This window comes from Macaca nemestrina, chromosome 15 (genome assembly GCF_043159975.1).
Source record: "Macaca nemestrina isolate mMacNem1 chromosome 15, mMacNem.hap1, whole genome shotgun sequence".
Taxonomy (NCBI): Eukaryota; Metazoa; Chordata; class Mammalia; order Primates; family Cercopithecidae; genus Macaca; species Macaca nemestrina.
Window position 1 is genome coordinate 44,488,906 of NC_092139.1, and position 18,327 is coordinate 44,507,232.

At 40.2% G+C, this 18,327-nt stretch overlaps 1 long non-coding RNA gene across 1 annotated transcript; it reads left to right on the top strand.

Moving 5' to 3' along the window:
• The first annotated feature begins 107 nt into the window (after positions 1 to 107).
• LOC105481516 (uncharacterized) lies at positions 108 to 12,723 on the top strand. The gene is made up of 6 exons (XR_011614348.1): positions 108 to 1,010; positions 8,467 to 8,722; positions 9,491 to 9,579; positions 9,789 to 9,946; positions 11,051 to 11,182; positions 12,415 to 12,723. It is a non-coding gene; the product is annotated as an uncharacterized lncRNA (long non-coding RNA).
• Positions 12,724 to 18,327: the final 5,604 nt, after the last annotated feature.

The window sequence follows — 18,327 nt, forward strand, 5'->3', positions numbered from 1 at the left end:
CTTCTGCATGTGGATATCTAGTTTTTCCAGCATTCTTTAGTGAAGAGGTTGTCCTTTTCCTATCGTGTGTTTTTGGCATCTTTGTTGAAAATCAATTGACTATAAAAGTGGAGGTTCATTTCTGGGCTTTCTATTCTGTTTCACTGGTCAATGTGATTTAGATTTCTACACTAAAAAGTATAAAACACTGATGAAAGAAATTGAAGAAGACACAAATAAGTAGAAACATATTCCGTGTCCACGGATTGGAAGAATTGATATTGTTAAAATGTCCATACTACCTAAAGTGATCTACAGATTTCAATGCAATCCCTATCAAAACCTGATGTCATTTTTCACAGAACTGGAAAAAAATCCTAAAATTCATATGGGACCACACAAAACCCCAAACAGCCGAGGCAATCTTGAGGAAAAAGAAAAAAACTGGAGGCATCACACTACTTGGTTTCAAACTGTATTTCAAGGCTATCGAGAAATGGGTCTCACATTTATTTGATGCCTTCTAAATTTAGTGCTGGATGAGACAGTATTTTGTTTTACTGAAGGCATAGAGAGAGAAAGGGAAGTGGACACTATGGACTGGTAGAAAAAGGAAGGCAGGAGAGTGAAGAGTGACTGAGGAGGGGATGTCATTGGTGTTTGTGTGTTTGTTTTTGAATGAGAAGATTTGAGCCTGTGTTGAGGAACTGGACAAGTAGCCAGTGGAAGGAGAAAACAGAGACCCTTATCATCAAAGGGAAGCCCTTGCATGGTAGGAGGCAGGTGAAGGGGTTAACCTGCCCATGTGTCAGGGAATGTTTCTTCCAAGATGGGCGGGAAGGAAGAAAGTTTGGGTGATGGTCCAAAGAAAACTTAAGGAGTTTGGGAGGAAACTTGTGGGAGTTCTCATCAGATGTTCTCAATTTTCCCAAGGAAGTAGGTGGAGAGGTCATCTTTGAGAGTGAGGAGGCAGGGGAGGAAACAGAGCTGGAGGAGAAGGCTGGCTGCTGTGGTGAATTCCAAGACAAGGAGTAAGTATACTGTGGATGATAAAAAGAAAGGGTTACAGCCAGGTGCGGAGCCTGGCTACCAAGGTCCACCTTGTGTGTTTACTCTGCCCCAGCCCCCTTTGACTCTGATGCTGACAAGGCCAGAAGAGCCTTTCAATGCACAGAGATTTATTGAAAAGAGGAGATAGTTGAAAGATAAAACACTGAATTGCTTTTAAATAGCCAGAGAAGACTTTACTGAGGGGGAGAGAGTTTAGAGTTCTGAGAACACAGAAAATTTGAGTATTACTCAGGGATAAGATAGATCTCTCTGGAAACACATACCTTAGTTATTTGGAGGAGTTGAGAGAAGCAATTATTATTCAATGGATTACCCAGATTTCTCTTTTTATTTCATTGTGCCACTGCCATTATTTGGTTTGTGACCCAACCTGGCTGTGTTACCAGAACTTACCTCTGATAAATGATGGATTGGGGATTTTTTAAGTTATGTGTGTTTTTCAACTATTTGGCATTATGACTGATTGATATTTTCATAGCAGTAAGTTTATGTTTAATGTCATCTTCAAGACAGGGATGAAAATTTTATTTGAAGTCTTACTTTTCAATACATTCTTACTCATCATCTTGACCTTCAACTTGTAGATATTTCCTTATTTCTCCAGTTTTGGGGAAGACTGTCCCAGTCTAGAAATCCAACTGACCTATCTTCTTCCAATTACACATTGAAAACAGTGGTTTCCATAGATGTTTGAATGTGGGTCTATCACTCTCAGTTTATCAACTTCAATCTACTGAAGATAAGGCTCAAAGTAGAGTATATAAAAATAACCAGTGATGTTTAGTTTGCCGAAAACTGAGTTGAAACAATTAGTATCAGCTACATAATTTATTTGCAGGACCCAGTGCAAGATAAAAATGTGGGCCTTTGTTAAAAAATTATTACAATTTCAAGACAGTGACAGCAGAGCATTAAACCAAGCATGAGACCCCTTTGAGCATGGGGCTCTGTGTGGCAGTTTGAGTCTCGTACCCACAAAGTCAGTCCTGGAAGCAATCCAAGGGCAGTAACCCAAGTTGCAGAAGCCTCACCAGCTTTCGTCATTCCTTCTCTTTCACTACTTGGTCTAAGTCCTGAGCCAGGTTCTTCTGTAACTTCCCTTGTGGAAAAGCTGAGTCAGCCCAACATAACACTGTTGTGATCTGTTGCCCTGTGACTGCCCTGGGACCCTGGGCAGGGAGTTGGGAGTGGGGTGATATGGCGGATAGAGCTTGGGCAGGGGTCAACCTGGGAGCCCCGTTCCAGGAAGGGATCACATGTCAGCTTCTGAAGCATTTTTAATTCTTGCCTAGAAGTGACTGCTTTCAGAACTGCCTCTGAAGTATAATCTTCTTGGCTCCTTGTTTTGTTTGTTTGTTTTTGGACACAATCTCGCTCTGTAGCCCAGGCTGGAGTGCAGTGGCGTGATCTCAGCTTGCCTCCTGGGTTGAAGCAATTCTTCTGCCTCATCGTCCCAAGTAGCTGGGACTACAGGTGCTTGCCACCACATCCAGCTAATTTTTGTATTTTTAGTAGATGGGTTCTCACCATATTGGCCAGGCTGGTCTCAAACTCCCAACCTCAGGTGATCTACCTACCTTGGCCTCCCAACGTGCTGGGATTACAGGTGTGAGTCCAGCCTAATCTTCTTGGCCTCCCAGAGTGCTGGGATTACAGGCCTGCACCCGGCCTAATCTTCTTGGTTCTTTGAAAATAAAAATCTATCAGCCAAAACAGTTTGTTCAAGTGAGGGACATCTTACCGGGAGAAAAGAGCTCACTTTGCCACTGGGCGCAATGTTCCAACTAGGAGCAAATATGTGTCCAATTTGTGATCCTGTTTTCAGTGGAAACCCCTCTCCGTTCTCTGCTTTCTGATGGAGGGTATCCTAAACCCTGACTATAAAGTTTTGACTTAAGTGATTAACAACCTGATAAATCCCAACTAACTTAAAAGGTCTTGGAGTTGGGGAAGAATTCTCCATCCATGAAGGAGTTTTTGTAGTTGTCCTGGGAAACCTATCAGGGTGCCTCATCCAAGTGACAGTGAGGTGGCAGGGATTTAAGATTTAAGCAAGACCATGAATTAGAACCCTTGAGACCTGCTAAACATGAGGTGGAAACAACTGTGCAAGTTCAGAATAAGAAGTAGGGTGGAAGTGTACGAGAGGGAGGAGAATTTGTTTGGCGGGGGGCACAGCACAATCACTGGAGGGCATAGCAGAGAGGGGCTGGAAGGGTCAGGTCATCAACCTTGGAGTGCAGTGGAAAGTTTGAGGGCAGGGCATAGAGGAGGACGGAGCCAGGGCCACCAGGCAAAAGCATTGGTTACCAAGACAACATGTTTAACATTATCTCCTATATCCTCTAAGGTACTTGGGGGCCAGTGGCCTAGCAGAGCAGACCTGGGGCTGTGGTTGCTGAGACAATTGGTTGAAATGGTCATAGTTAAGGGGAAGAGCAAGAGGATGTTCTGTAGAAAGAGTGTAAAAAGATAATAATTTAGTCCTCTTGTTCCGAAGAGGAAATCTATGCATTTCCAATTTTCAGTCTGATAAGTAAGCTCTTCATGGGCAAAGACAATTTACACTATTCTTGTGCTATTTTTTTTTTTTTTTACTGTAGAATATATATTTTATTTTTATTTATTTATTTTTATTATACTTTAAGTTCTGGGATACATGTGCAGGATGTGCAGGTTTGTTATGTAGGTATACATGTGCCATGGTGGTTTGCTGCACCCATCAACCTGTCAGTATTTTGTGGAAAAATAAGGACGTCTTTTTTTCCCCCCCCCCAAAAGACAGAATCTTGCTCTGTCACCAGACTGGAGTGCAGTGGCACAAATCTCGGCTCACTGCAACCTCCACCTCCCGGATTCAAGCGATTCTTCTGCCTAAGCCTCCCGAATAGCTGGGACTACAGGTGCGCCACCACACCCGGCTAATTTTTGTATTTTTAGTAGAGATGGCATGTCACCATATTGGCCAGGCTGGTCTTGGACTCCTGACCTCATGATCTGCCTGCCTCAGCCTCCCAAAGGGATGCTTTTACACTGTTGGTGGGAGTGTAAATTAGTTCAACCATTGTGGAAGACAGTGTGGCGATTCCTCAAGGATCCAGAACTAGAAATACCATTTGACCTAGCATTCCCATTACTGGGTATATACCCAAAGGATTATAAATCATTCTACTATAAAGACACATGCGCATATATGTTTATTGCAGCACTATTGACAATAGCAAAAACTTGGAACCAACCCAAATGCTCATCAATGATAGACTGGATAAAGAAAATGTGGTATATATATGCCATGGAATACTATGCAGCCATAAAAAAGAATGAGTTCATGTCCTTTGCAGGGACATGGATGAAACTGGAAACCATCATTCTCAGCAAACTAACACAGGAACAGAAAACCAAACACTGCATATTCCCACTCATAAGTGGAAGTTGAGCAATGAGAACATATGGGCACAGGGAGGGGAACAATCACACTGGGCCTGTTGGGGGCTGGGGGACAAGGAGTCTTATGCTATTCTATAGCATAGGACACCATTTTCATGCCCTCCTTCTTTCCTCCCTTGTGTTTATTATTGAGGGATAATTTAGCTACAGCAAAATGCATACATTTTGAGGCTATGACTTGATGCATTTCTGTGTATGATCTACCTGTCCAACCACCACCTGGATCAAGATATTGAACATTTCTATTCCTCTAGAAAGTTCACTAGAATACCAGTTCTAGTCAATACCTACCCCTCCCACTACAGAGGAAACCACTGTTCTCACCTCTATTCCTATGGAGTAGTTTTGCCTTTCTTTGAACTTCACATCAATGGAATCATAGAGTGAGTTCTCTTTTGTATCTTGTTTATTATGTCTGGAGAGTCATCCGTGTTGTTGTGGGTAGCAATTTGTTTATTGTTTTGCATTGCTGAGTATTATTCCCTTGTATGACTTGTATCCCATGACTTGTTTATTTATTTTCCTGCTGATGGATATTTGTGTTGCTCTCATCCTGGGGGTATTATGAATTAAGCCACTGTGAGCTTTCTTACATAAATCTTTTATTGTGGACATATCCTCTTTTTTCTCTTTACTCTCTTCCTATTTCACTGACTTTCCTTTCTTGTTGTTCTCTGTTGGTTTCTCCTGACCTCCTCAACCTTTAAAAGTTGAGCTGTCCCACCCTCAGTTCAGATCTTGACCCTCTTCACTCTCACTCATGTTTTGGATGATCTCATTCAGTCTCATGGCTTTAAATATCTTATATTGCCTAAATTTATATCTCCATCTCAGATCTCTCATTTAAACTCCATATTTATACATTTAAATGTCTTTTCAATACCCCTACTTAGGCGTGTAATGGGTATCTCAAACTTCATGAGACAGAAAGTGACCTTCTGATTAAAACTTTATAATATGTTCCACCCCTTGTCTTGTCCATCTCAGTTGTGGCAACTCCATCCTTCTAGGTGCTCAAGCTGAAAAAACCTGGAGCAATCATTGACTCCTCTCTGTCTCTCCCACCTAACATTCCATTCACCACAAAATCCCATGGAAACTATCTTCAAAATGCATCTTGAATCCAACCATGTCTCACCATGTCCATCGCCATCTCTCAAGCCTGGTATTTCTGTTTCAGCCTTTGTCCCTCTATACTCTTTCACAAAGAAGCCAGAATGATTCCTTTTAAAACAAAAGCCAGACCATGTCACTTATCTACTCAGAATCCTCCAAGGGCATCTCATCTTACTTAGAGTCAAAGTCAAATCCCTTCCTATGGCACATAAGGTCCAACATGACCAGGCCTCCTTCATCTCTCCTCTATGCCATCTCTTCCTAGTCTTGCTGTAGCCAAATTGGTCTCCTTGCTGTTTGCGAAGAAGTCAAACATATTTCTACCTCGGGAAATTTGTTCTTTCTGTTTGCTCTTTCTGAACTGGTGTTTCTCCAGATATGTGCATAGCCTGCTCTTTTACCTTCTTCAGATGTCTGTCAAATATCATTTTATTATGAAGGATTCCTTTGAAACAAGATCATGTCCTTTGCAGGGACATGGATGGATTTGGAAGTCATTAGTCTCAGTAAACTAACGCAGGAACAGAAAATCAAACACTGCATGTTCTCACTTATAAGTGGGAGCTGAACAATGAGAACACATGGACACAGGGAGGGGAACAACATACACTGGGGCCTGTTGAGAGGTGGGGTGGGGGAGGGAGAGCATTAGGAAAAACAGCGAGTGCATGCTGGGCTTAATACCTAAGTGATGGGTTGATAAGTGCAACAAACCACCATGGCACATGTTTACCCATATAACAAACCTGCACATCCTGCAACAGAACTTAAAGAAAAAACTAAAATTAAAAAAAGAATTCCTTTGAGCACTTTGTTTAAAGTGTTCTTTTTCATACTATGCCATATGGAAGGATGTAACATATATTGACTTGTTTAGTTGTCAATGCCCTGTGTGTTACAGATAATTTCTTAGAAAGAAATCTCTGAATATAAAAACAAGCCACTTCAAGAAATAGGCCTTTCTCTCAAATTAGGTTATAATCTGAAGGAGATTACATTTATTTTTATCCTCCACTATGCTCAGCCCAGTGATGTTAATGCTTCTTGATAAGTATTTGTGGGTTCCGTTGAATCATAGAAAAAGCGAATAGCTTAAACAAAACAACTGTAGAATAGTGGCGAAATTACTGAAGGGACTGTGGTTTTTGCCACTTATGCATGATGTAATCTTGAGCAAGTAGGTTGCTGATCCTTTCTAAGTCTCAGTTTCCTCATCTGTAAAGTGAAAGTTGTAATTCTTTTATATTTGCCTCAAGGGTAAATTCAGCATGAATGAAACATGTAAAGCAGATTATCTGATAAATGGGGTAACAGGAATCATTTTGGATAGCATTATTTTAAATGTTATATAAAAGCATATATAAACTATAAATTAGAGCACAAAATATGACATTAAAGTATGAAGGTATTGAATAATTGTGTCCTGGATGTCTCTATCGGTGGATGTCTCTATGAAACATGAGTTTCTCTTCAGTCATTCTGAAGATGGATGTGTGAGCATAATGTGTTATTACATGAAGTCTCTACTTTTCTAGAACCTTCTGTTACAGGCCTCTGGTCTTTGCAAAGTGATCATTAACTTCCAGGTGGCCTCTCATTCTGACTCCGGCAATGGGCCAATTCCTTGATTCTATCTCACAATGTAACTTCCAAAGTAAATGTCTATTAAGCCTTTGTGTAAACATTCCAGACCTGTAACAAAATCAACTGAACATAAATCATACCCAAAGAAAGGGGTGTAGTAGAATCTGTAAGTTTGAAAAATGAAATAATACAGTACAGTTTCATTGTGGATCTCTGGCCTCAGTTACCTCAACTAAGACTTTCTCTGTTCTACATTACAGCTCCTCATCAGAGGTAGTGGTTTTTGGTTACTTCAGTGGGCTCTGCCCAAATATAGAGAAAATAAGCCCTCCACATGAAAAGATGTAAAGATGCTTACTTGCAAATGGGCTTAACCAACATTCTAAATAAAAGCCAGACTCTACGATCTCCTTGTCACTTACTGTATCTTGTCCATATTAAGAAGATTTGGCTAGAAGTCAAAGAAAGCAGTTATAATAGGTGTGGTTGTTTTGCTTTGGTATTCCTTCCTTCTTTATTTAGAAATGGATGGTGGATACAAGTTCTTGCCTTTATGAATTGATTTTGGAATTTTTTTTTGCCTTTGGATAGAAAGATGATAAGGTAAAATGAAAGCTGTCTCTGGAGGAATGGGAAAGAGCAGAGAGAAGGTATTTAATAAAAGTTAAGGACTTTTGTTTGGTTTTTGCCTTCAAGGGCTCAGGTGCGCATTCTGTTTTTGAAGTGTAAACTTGTCAATTTGAAGATAGTTGTGCAAACTTTAGTTTTTCCAAAACTACAACTCTGGAAGCATATGTCTAGAGTGACTCCTGTACAGAGGGGTCAACATATTTGAAGGTAGGCATTTTCAAATAGGTTTTTACATTTTTAGAGTTTAACATTTAAGCTCAGAGAACATTCTTTTCTGTATACCTAGCAGGGTCTAAAGCCATGTCATGTCCTTTTTTAAACTTTTTATTTTATGAATGAAAATATATTGTCAGATTTACTCTTTCTCTCTGTTGGAAATTAATGTAGAAGAAAAGATCTCAAGGGATTTTGAGGTATATAGAGATGTCATAAAGTCTGATAAGCTTGGAATGAGTTACCAGGAAAGATGGTACAGTATCCTTTTCCAGAAATTAATTTAGGATAGGTCCTCCCTGGGTGGGTTCCTTTGGCTTTGGTTCTGTCTGAATGCACAAGATGGTCAAGGAACTTTAAGACTTGCATTGCACTCCTGTATTCACTGCTGTCATTGTCCTGCTTGTATTCCTTTGGCCATACCAGGAAGTCACTTGCAGATAGACCAAGTATGTGCTGATGGCTTTCTGCGTCCTTAAGCCTGAATGCATATGATACCCTGAGGATGCTTCACCTATGCATGGAGCAGTCTGGAAGACACTGTAGCAAAGTTCCAGTCCCAGAGATACCTCTCAACAATGGGGGATAGAGTTGGTGATACATTCCCCAGCTCCCTTCAGCCTCATAGGGAAAGTTCTGTGGTACGTGGTATGTTCTGCACAGTCACTTCAAGGGGTGCCAGGTAAGATTGTGCCCAGTTTCCTGCAGAAGTAAACTGCTCATAAACACAGCTTAATTGCCTCCTTTCCTTCCCTACCTCTACTGGAGTTTCAGCTCCCATATAAGTTACTTGTACCCAAATGCTGCTCTCAGAGTCTGCTTTTGAGGCAGCCCAAGCTAAGGCAATATCTGACCTCCTCACTGAAGGAATTGCTTAGGCCAGGCATGGAATCTGCTAACCTTTTATTTTCTTGGCTCTTAACTAGAATAATTATTTAGCACTTGCTGTGTTCCAGGCATAGTTCCAAATGTATGTGTTCTCTCTCTCTCTTTATATATATATAATGTATACATACATATGTGCTTTAAAAAATTCAACTCTATGTAGCTATTCACATTTTATAGATAAGAAAGTAGAGACATGGAGTGGGAGGTAGGTGACTTGATCAATGTCATAAAGCCAGTAAGGCTTTGAGCCAGGATTCAAGCTCGGGCATCTGGAACCAGCATTCCTAACTGCTAAGTCATCTTGCCTGTTCATCTGAAAATCAACTAAAATAATGGATTTGGAAAAAAAAAAAAAAGCAGCTCTAAACAAATGAAATGAACGATTGCAACTAAAACTTTCTCAGCCATATCCTTTTATGACTCTCGTGTGTTGAGAGGATTTTTAGCAAAAACAGAGATGGGCTGCATGTTCAGCCCAATCACTGAAAGCCCCTTACAAATGAGTTGAACTTTGTCTAAAAGGATATTAGATTCTGTTACCTAATTACTGCTTGTCTTTTAGAGTCATCATGAGGAAGACCATTGTCAAGAACTTGGGAGGTTTCAGATGCAGTGGATTATAAGACGCACTGGAACAGCTGATACACTGAGGTGCCATTAAGAATTATATCACTACAGAAGTATAATCTTGCTGTAGACATGATTGCTTTGGGCGTAGGCTCCCATGTCAGTGCCAAAAATGCTAAGACTAGGAGAAAGGAGAGGAGAAAGTCGAGCTACTTCCTCTGTATGCTTTGCTGCTTGGAAAAGAGACAGAAAAACAGCAGGAAATGCTCACTTCTTCTCTTGGGATCTTTCAGGGACCTCCCACCTGAATAGGACGATTGAACTTTGCTTTGGTGAGGGATGACTTGCCGGAAGATGAAAAGCTTTGCAGTGGAACACTAGTGGTGCTCTTCACAGCTCCCAAGGCATTGCTGGTGCAGCATGGGGGAGATGGTGTGGTACAGGTGAGGAGGTGGGTGTGACTCCATCTCATGGCTGACAGCTTTCCTGTTCCCTGCTAGGGCAGCTCTGGCATGAGCAGTTGGGAATCAGACTCTAGGCAAAGCAAGAACAAAGAGCCTTTCCGAGTTTCCTCGACTGACTTCAATGGGGCTGTTTCTAGAGGGGCATGAAGGTGGCTGTGACTTTGTAAGCAGAATGGAAGTGATTTGATCTACACCAGGCCTGGGAAAATCGGCTTAGGTGTGGCAAAGGTACAGAGTGTGAAACAGGTGGGAAAAATAAATTCAAGATCCTGAACCTTTCCATGGCCCCCAAAGTGGAAGCCGTGGGTACAGTGAATGGAGGGGCTGCCTTCAGCTCACTTGGCGCTGTGGTGAACGGTCTTAGGGCTTGGCACATTGCCACCCTTCCAAGGCAGATGGGAAATAAACACCATTACTACGTTGATAAGTGTTTGTTTTCCTTCAGCATTAGGGCTAAGAAAAATAAAGTGGGGAGGGTATCAAGCCCTGGAGTAAGCCTTTAAAAGGTTTCCCCTTTTGAATCTTTTATGGTTGTCTATTTATAACAGTTACAATCACAACAGAGAGGAAAAGACTTCAATCACCCCTGGGACACATTTTGTCAAAATTACATTTAAGCACTTTTTATTTATGAGCGAGAAGCATTATCTTTTATTATGCCTTTAAAGCAGTGCAGGGAAGTTGTGTGTATAAACCGAGGTGTTGCTGTGGCCTGTTGTCTTTTGTGAACTTCTGGAAAGGATCACCAAGAAGGATGCTCTGATAACTGTCTGCCAGGCAGTTTGCATAAGAGGAAAGAGGCCTTTCTGAAGATCATTAAAAATGATTCATTACTATTGGGCATACACATACATGTTGTTTTATTACTTAAAAGCATAAATCATACATTGACAAGTAATTGTGCTTATCAGACTATTTTAGGCCCTGAGAGGAGTAGAGAGGTACAAAATGTCATCATTATTCCCAAGGAAAGTCCATTTTAATTAGGGAGACAAGAACAATCACATATGCAGTAGTTAGAAGCTATACAAAAGCCTATGATTAAGTGGTGAGTTGTGAATAACAGGCTACCTATGCTGTGATTCTCTTAGTGATGACACAAGGGACATCTTGGAGGAGGCAAAGCTTGAGACAGATCTTCAAGGATTGGTACTATCTGGACAGGTTGAAGAGGAGTAGCAGGGCTTTCAGATGTGGAGAACGGCATGCACAAAAGCACGGAGGTGAGAATACATATACGTGTCTGAGACTTCAAAAACAGAGCAGCCTGATTGGATTGGAGGCTTTGGGCAAGTGATGAGTGAGCAATAAAATGGGAGAGAACAGGGTCAGAAGGGGCAGACGAGTTATCTGCCCTCATATCATGCATTCACTTCTCAACTCCATTACAAACCCACACCCAATTTTTCTGTGTGGACTATTTGAGTATTGTAATTTAAAAAGAGTAATCTGTATTCAGAGCCCTGTACTGGGTTACAGAGCCTGTCTTAGTTGAGTTTTCCCCAGAAGCAGACACAGATGGAAAGAGTCCAGAGCAAGTAGTTTGCTAGGGAGATCATTCTAGGAAACTTTAGCAGAGGGGCAGGAAAGTGAGACAGGGAGGTAAAGGAAGGCAGTCAGGGAAGTGCTATTCAGATATCAATGTGGACAAATGGAGCAAAATCCCAGTGGTGAACTCTAGCAATCAGTGTATAAAATGTGCCTCAGAGTGAACTCATCTGGGAGGTGAGGAAGTTGGGGTATTTATCCACCAATTGCCATCACTCATTGGGTGGGGGCTGCTTTTGAGGGCATTAACTTCCTAACACTTTTGTTCCAGAAAAAATGTCCTAAGGGAGAAGTTGCAAGTGTTTTTAGTAAAGAATCCTGGTCTTAATATGTCCACATCTTTAGGGTGGAAGTTAGAGTATGTGCTTCAGACCCTCTAATGAAGGACAAGTCATCTGGAGCAATGAAATATGGTTTTCTTGGCCAAGTTCACCTCTTCTATTTCTTACCATTCATTACTATGGTCTGCTCTGAGGCAGAGCAAACTCTGGAAGGATGACTATAGAGTTTGGGTTGCAAATGGAAGCATCAGGGAGAGTTCTGGTTATAATAGAACTCCACCTGAGCTGATTTACTTTTAGTCCGAGGAGTTTCCAACACAGCTGCAAGGGAGATTAACAAATATGATAATGGCTCGAATTTGAAGAAGCTGGAGCAATGATTCTGTGTTGGGCTCTGGGTTTCCAGTGGAGACTATATGTCAGTGAACTGGGCTCATGTTTCAGTTTTCATGGGGAAACCAAAATGGTCTTGTTAAAATTCAGCACACAAAATATCCACCCACCTCCATCCCCACCACACACACCCCTTCCATTGCCCTCCATGACACATGGCACAGGCCAGCTAGGAAATATAAAATTAATCAGTGGTTTAAATAAAGTTTTTTACTTTCTCTCTCCATCCGCAGCAACACTTTATGCCAGTTGGATTATGGTCCAGTGGGAGAAAGATCAATTAAGGCGAAACCACAGTAGAGAAAGCACTGGAGAATAACATTCATTCTTCCTTAATAAATCTTAGTTTTAAAGATTTGCTTTGGGTTTTGTTCTGTTAATAAAGAAAATAAATTAAGAAGGAAAACCAACTGATATTTTGTTTTTCCATATGCCTTAGTGGAATCCTGAAGTTGTTGAATTGAATTAATGATTGATTCTATGTGAGGAATGGACAAAAGACATGCAGAGATTCAAGTTCCCTAAGTAATCTGGTATTTATTCATTCATCCGTCCATCCATCCATCCGTCCATCTATCCATCCATCCATCCATCCATCCATCCATTCATCTATCCACCCACTCACTCACCCACTCATCTGGCCATTCACCCAGCCACCTATCCTCTTACTATTAGGAAATTCTTTTATGTTAAGTGCTATAAGTGCCAATTTCTCTTTTTCAGTAAATGGAGAAGAACAATTTGTATTTTAAGAATTAGTGTGGATTAGATTATTTATATCATCTTTCCTTGATGAGGGTTCATGTCTAGGTGTTTCAGACTAGCATTTTTCCTTGGGTAATTTCCACTTTCCCTTTGTAATCTGACACTTTTACTACATGTAAGGTCATAAACTATTGTTTTGTAAAAATATTTTGACATGGATGAACAATTTGGGGGGTAGATATGAAGACATAAAAGATAACTTGAAAAAATCAGACTGATTCTAAGTTTATGTAGAGAGGTATATAATCAAGAATAATTAGTAACATTCTGAAAAAGAAGGGTAGCAAGGAGTAACTATCCTGTCTATTATTAAATCTTATAAAAATTCATTAAGACAGCATGGTACAGGCATAAGAATAAAAAGACATCATTGGAACAGAATTGAAAGTTTAGAAATAGACCTAAATACATATAATAGTTTAATATAAGGCAAAGTTTACATCTAAAATCAGTAAAGAAAGATTATTCGGGGAATGAGGACAACTAAGTAATACATCACACCCTACAGTATAAGTTTCAAATGAAGAAAATATTTAATGTAAAAAAGGAAATACTGAAAATACAAAAACATGCAAAAATTATTTTATAATTGTAGAGGAGGGAAAGGCCATAAGTCATAAAATGAAAGACTGATTAAAAATAAAGTATTTGCACCTGGCGAAAACACCAACATCAAAGTTCAAAGATAAATGACAAGCCAGGAAAAATATTTGCAATTCTGTTAAAGTGTGAATTTCTCTACTCTTTAAGGAGGCACACAAACTGATAAGAAAAAGACTAGTATCAAACAAATAGCAGAAAAAGAATAGAATAGTCATGTTTATACAAAAGGAAGTTCACAAAGAAAGATCATTTACATTGCTTTACAAAGAGAAATGCAAAGTAAAGCATAACTGAGATACAATTTCACCTGTCAAATTGGCAAAGATTCAAAAGTTTGATAATGCCTGGTGTTGGCCACAGTATTGGCACAAACAGGCTTTCAAATACAAATGGTGGGGAGGTAAGTGGCAGAAGTTAGCAAACGATGACTTGTGAGCTCAATCCAGCCTGCTGCTTGCTTTTGTACTGCCCAAGACCTAAGAACCATTTTTAAGTAGTTGAAAAAAAATCAAGATAATATTGTATTGTATTGTATATTGAACATTTGGTAAGAGTAGATTTTAGATGCTCTGATTACACACACACACACACACACACACACACAGGTAGGTATGGAAGGTGATGCATAGGTTAATTTGTTTGAACATGTTAATCATTTCACTATACATATGTGTATCAAAACAATCATGTTGTATACTGTAAGTATATATCAATAAAATAAAACATTTTGTGACACATGAAAATTATGTAAAATTCAAATTTCATGACTTAAGTTTTATTGGAACAAAATCATGTTCATTCCTTTATTTGTGTCTATGGCTGCTTTTGTGCTCCAATGGCAGGTTTGAGTAGTTGTGATAGAGACTCTATATCCTGCAAAGTTGAAAATATTTACTTTCATGCCCTCTATAGAAAAAATGTCCTTACCTGTTGCCATACAAGTTGGCAATATCTATCAAAATTACAGATCCTTTTTGACCTGCTGAATCCATGTTTTCTTTTTCTACAGATACACTTACATAAACATGATTTGACATATATTCAAGATATTCATTGTTCTATTGATTGGCAAAAGAATGATGCAGTAAATGTCTCTCAATAAAGGACTGGCTATATAATTGTAGGATATCTTCACAGTGAAATACCATGTAATTATAAAATAGAATAGAAAATGATTCATTTATTACATTGAAATGAAATAATATTTGAAATATATTAAGTGGAAAAAGCAAGATAGAGTAGTAGGTAAGATGGAAACTACCATTTGTGTAAAAATATAGGAAAAGATATGTATACATATATTTATACATTTGCCCACACATTTTCTCTCTCACACACATGCATATAAATTATCTCCAAAGATTACGTAAGAAACATTGGTTGTCAGGGTTTTCAGAGGGTAGGGTAACTAGATTCTTAGGGCCCAAGGGCAGGATATTGACTTTCATAAGGTTTTATACTTATTGTTAACACTTTTAGAATTTTTAACCAAGTGATTTTTATCTGTGAAAAAAGATTTTGAAAATTTACCTCCCTTACCCTTTCTAGTCATCGTTCATCTCAGGACCTGGTAATATTTTCTCCGTACCATGTATCTCCATCTGAAATTCTTATTTTTCTGTTTATTTCTCTAACATCCTTTCTAGACTATAGACTCCTTCAGAGCAGTGACTAGGTCTGTCTTGCTGGTACCTGAAGACTTGTTGGATAAAGGAACTGGCTCCATGGGATGAGTGGTGAGGCTGTGTGGGATAGGGGTGTGTGGTATGGGCAAGGGATCTCTGTAGCAAAGATGGACTCCTGCAGAGTGCATGCAAGGTTTTCAGACAATAAGGGTCATAATTTCAAATCCTTCATATCTCCAATAAATCCGACCTTCCATCACCACCATTATTCCAGCTGAAGACCGAAAGGTGCACCAGGAGACAAATCAGCAATCTGCAAACATAATATACCAAAGAGCTTGCCACTTCCTGTGGGCACTCCTGGTGTTACATGTTCAAATGTGCAGCGTAGTTTGTAATAGAGAAAAATTGGAAATAATCCAAGGGTCCACGGATAGGTTCATGTTTGGGGAAATGTTGAAATGCCATGTAGACACAAGGAAGAAGAGAGAGCATTATAACTTGACTTAAAAAGATGGCCATGAGATACACAGTAACGAAAAGAATTTGCACAATGTTATGTGTGGTATGCTCATTTTTAAAAAAGTCTTGCACAAAAAATTTAAAAAGAGTGGCACATTGGTGCTGCGCTGTTAGTGGTAACAGCATAATGGGGACCTGTGTGGAAAGGGAATGTCATCTCTTATGTTGTATATTTCTATGGGGTTGAATGTTATTAATGTTCATAAATTTCTTATGCAATTAGAAAGGGTAAGTGAACCCGCATTGGTATATCACCCCATGTGTAAATGTCTGAGTTCCTGACATGTGAATTTCATAATAAGAACACACATTAACTTACCTACAGAGCCCACAGAACGGTAAACAATGGGAAACTGAGCTCTAGAATCTTGAAAGCAAAGGTGACAGTCAGGACTCATGAAATCTGACTCTTGGAAACTAGCAGGATGTATTTATTTGACACTGGTTCCTCCAAAGTGAAACTATACAGACCAAGAGATGGAGGGAGGGCTAGAATGGTTGTCAGACTATGGGGGCCCTAATGCTCAATTTTAATGATGCTAATTTTAATAAGGTTGAAATAATAATCCAAAGACTGATAAGGCTCTAGGATGGGACTGAGGAGCGATGTCCATATATCGCCCCCTATAAACACCTGCTTTCTTTGTTATGATGTCCTGTTCTTATTTTCTTAATTTTTCCTGATGCAGCTGAGATAACAAGACAGGGTGGTCCAGGGCTGGGCGCGCAGACACCTGGATTGCAGTTTGTCCTCTCCCTTGGACTTGCCCTGGGGCGTCGGGTTGTCCACAACCTTTCTCACTTCCTCAGTTTCCCATCCCCAGCAAGGGACTGCTCCTGCTTGAGCAGGATCTCAGGATCTCATAAGAGGGTGTGTATGTCTTGGGACTTGGATTTTTCCTAGACAAATGGTTTCTATAAAACTGTGTGTGTGTGTACCTAATCTCACACTCTTTTTTTCTGGCATCCTATCCAGAACTTTCTATTGTGTTCCCTCTGTGTCCTCACTCTGATGTCAGCATGCACCAGTAGGTCTGGGAGGAGGATTTAGATATGCTTCAAGTCCATCTGTTTGTAAATGAAACTCTGAGAGGTTGAAAGACTTGGTCTAGACAGTTTTTCTCAGACTTCAGTGTGCCCAGGAACCACAGGAAGAGCTTGTTAAGTTGGAGACCCTGATTTAGTAGGTGAGGGGCAGGGGTGAGAATCTGCATTTCTAACAAGCTCCCTGGAGATGCTGATGCTGCTGGTCCATAGACTGCACTTAAAAGACCAGGAGTGTAGGATAAGTGCGTCTCAGAGGCAGAGGCTGAACTGGGCCCAGTTCCCCTGACTCACATCCTGTGCTCTTTCCTACTGAAGGCATAATTATGAATTTAATTGCTGTAAGACTGAAAACTGTCACTTGCACATGAAGCTTTGTGTCAGAATCACTTTGGGGATTTTTTTTTTTTTTTTAGGAGACAGGGTGTCACTTTGTCGCCTAGGGTGCAGTGGTATGATTACAACTCACTGTAGCCTCGAACTCCTGAACTCAAGCAATCCTCCCACCTCAGCCTCCCTAGCAGCTAGGGGCTATAAGCATGTACCACCATGCTCAGCTAGTTTATTTTATTTTATTTTATTTCATTTCATTTTTGTAGAGACTGGGTCTTGCTATGTTGCCTAGGCTGGTCTTGAACTCCTGGCTTCAAGCAATCCTCCTGCCTTGGCCTCCCAAAGTGCTGGCATTACAGGAGTGAGTCACTGCCCCTGCAACTAACCGTAAGCTTCTGAACCTCTTTCCTAGAGCTCCCACTTAGTTAATGTAGATGGAGGCCTGGGAATTAGTATTTTGATGACACCCTGATAATTTCAATGTATTCAGTCCATGACCTATTTTAGGAAACCACTGCCTGAGTCATTTAGGAAATATGAAATTAGATCTGATATATGATTTCCCTTTTTTTTTTTTTTCTGAGACGGAGTCTTGCTCTGTCGCTCAGGCTAGAGTGCAGTGGCGCAATCTCGGTTCACTGCAAGCTCCGCCTCCCAGGTTCACGCCATTCTCCTGCCTCAGCCTCCCCAGTGGCTGGGACTACAGGCGCCTGCCACTACACCTGGCTAATTTTTTTGTATTTTTAGTAGAGACAGGGTTTCACCGTGTTCGCCAGGATGTTCTCGATCTCCTGACCTCGTGATCTGCCCGCCTCGGCCTCTCAAAGTGCTGGGATTACAGGCGTGAGATGATCTGATTTCTAAACTTTATTTTAAATTGTTATTTTCTTAGTATATATTGATTCTTTGTATATTTCTTATCACTTTCTAAACCACTGTGAAGTTCGATGTACTGAAGAAAAATCATGTCTGTAAGTGACCCTCCCACCCTGAATATACAAACATACACATCCTGAACCTGAGGCTGAACTGTTAGGGATCATATATTTTAGACTTCAAAGACCCTTTGAACACCTTTTCTAGAAATGCATTTACTACTACCTGTTTTTTACCTTTTTGTGTATATTTGGATTAATCAAATATTGTCTTAGAATGAGTAACATCTAAAATATATTCCAAAAACTTATATTCCAAAGGCTTGTTGTGAATGTTTACTCCTATTCCCCCGCCTTGTGATAACCTCACCTGTGGGAT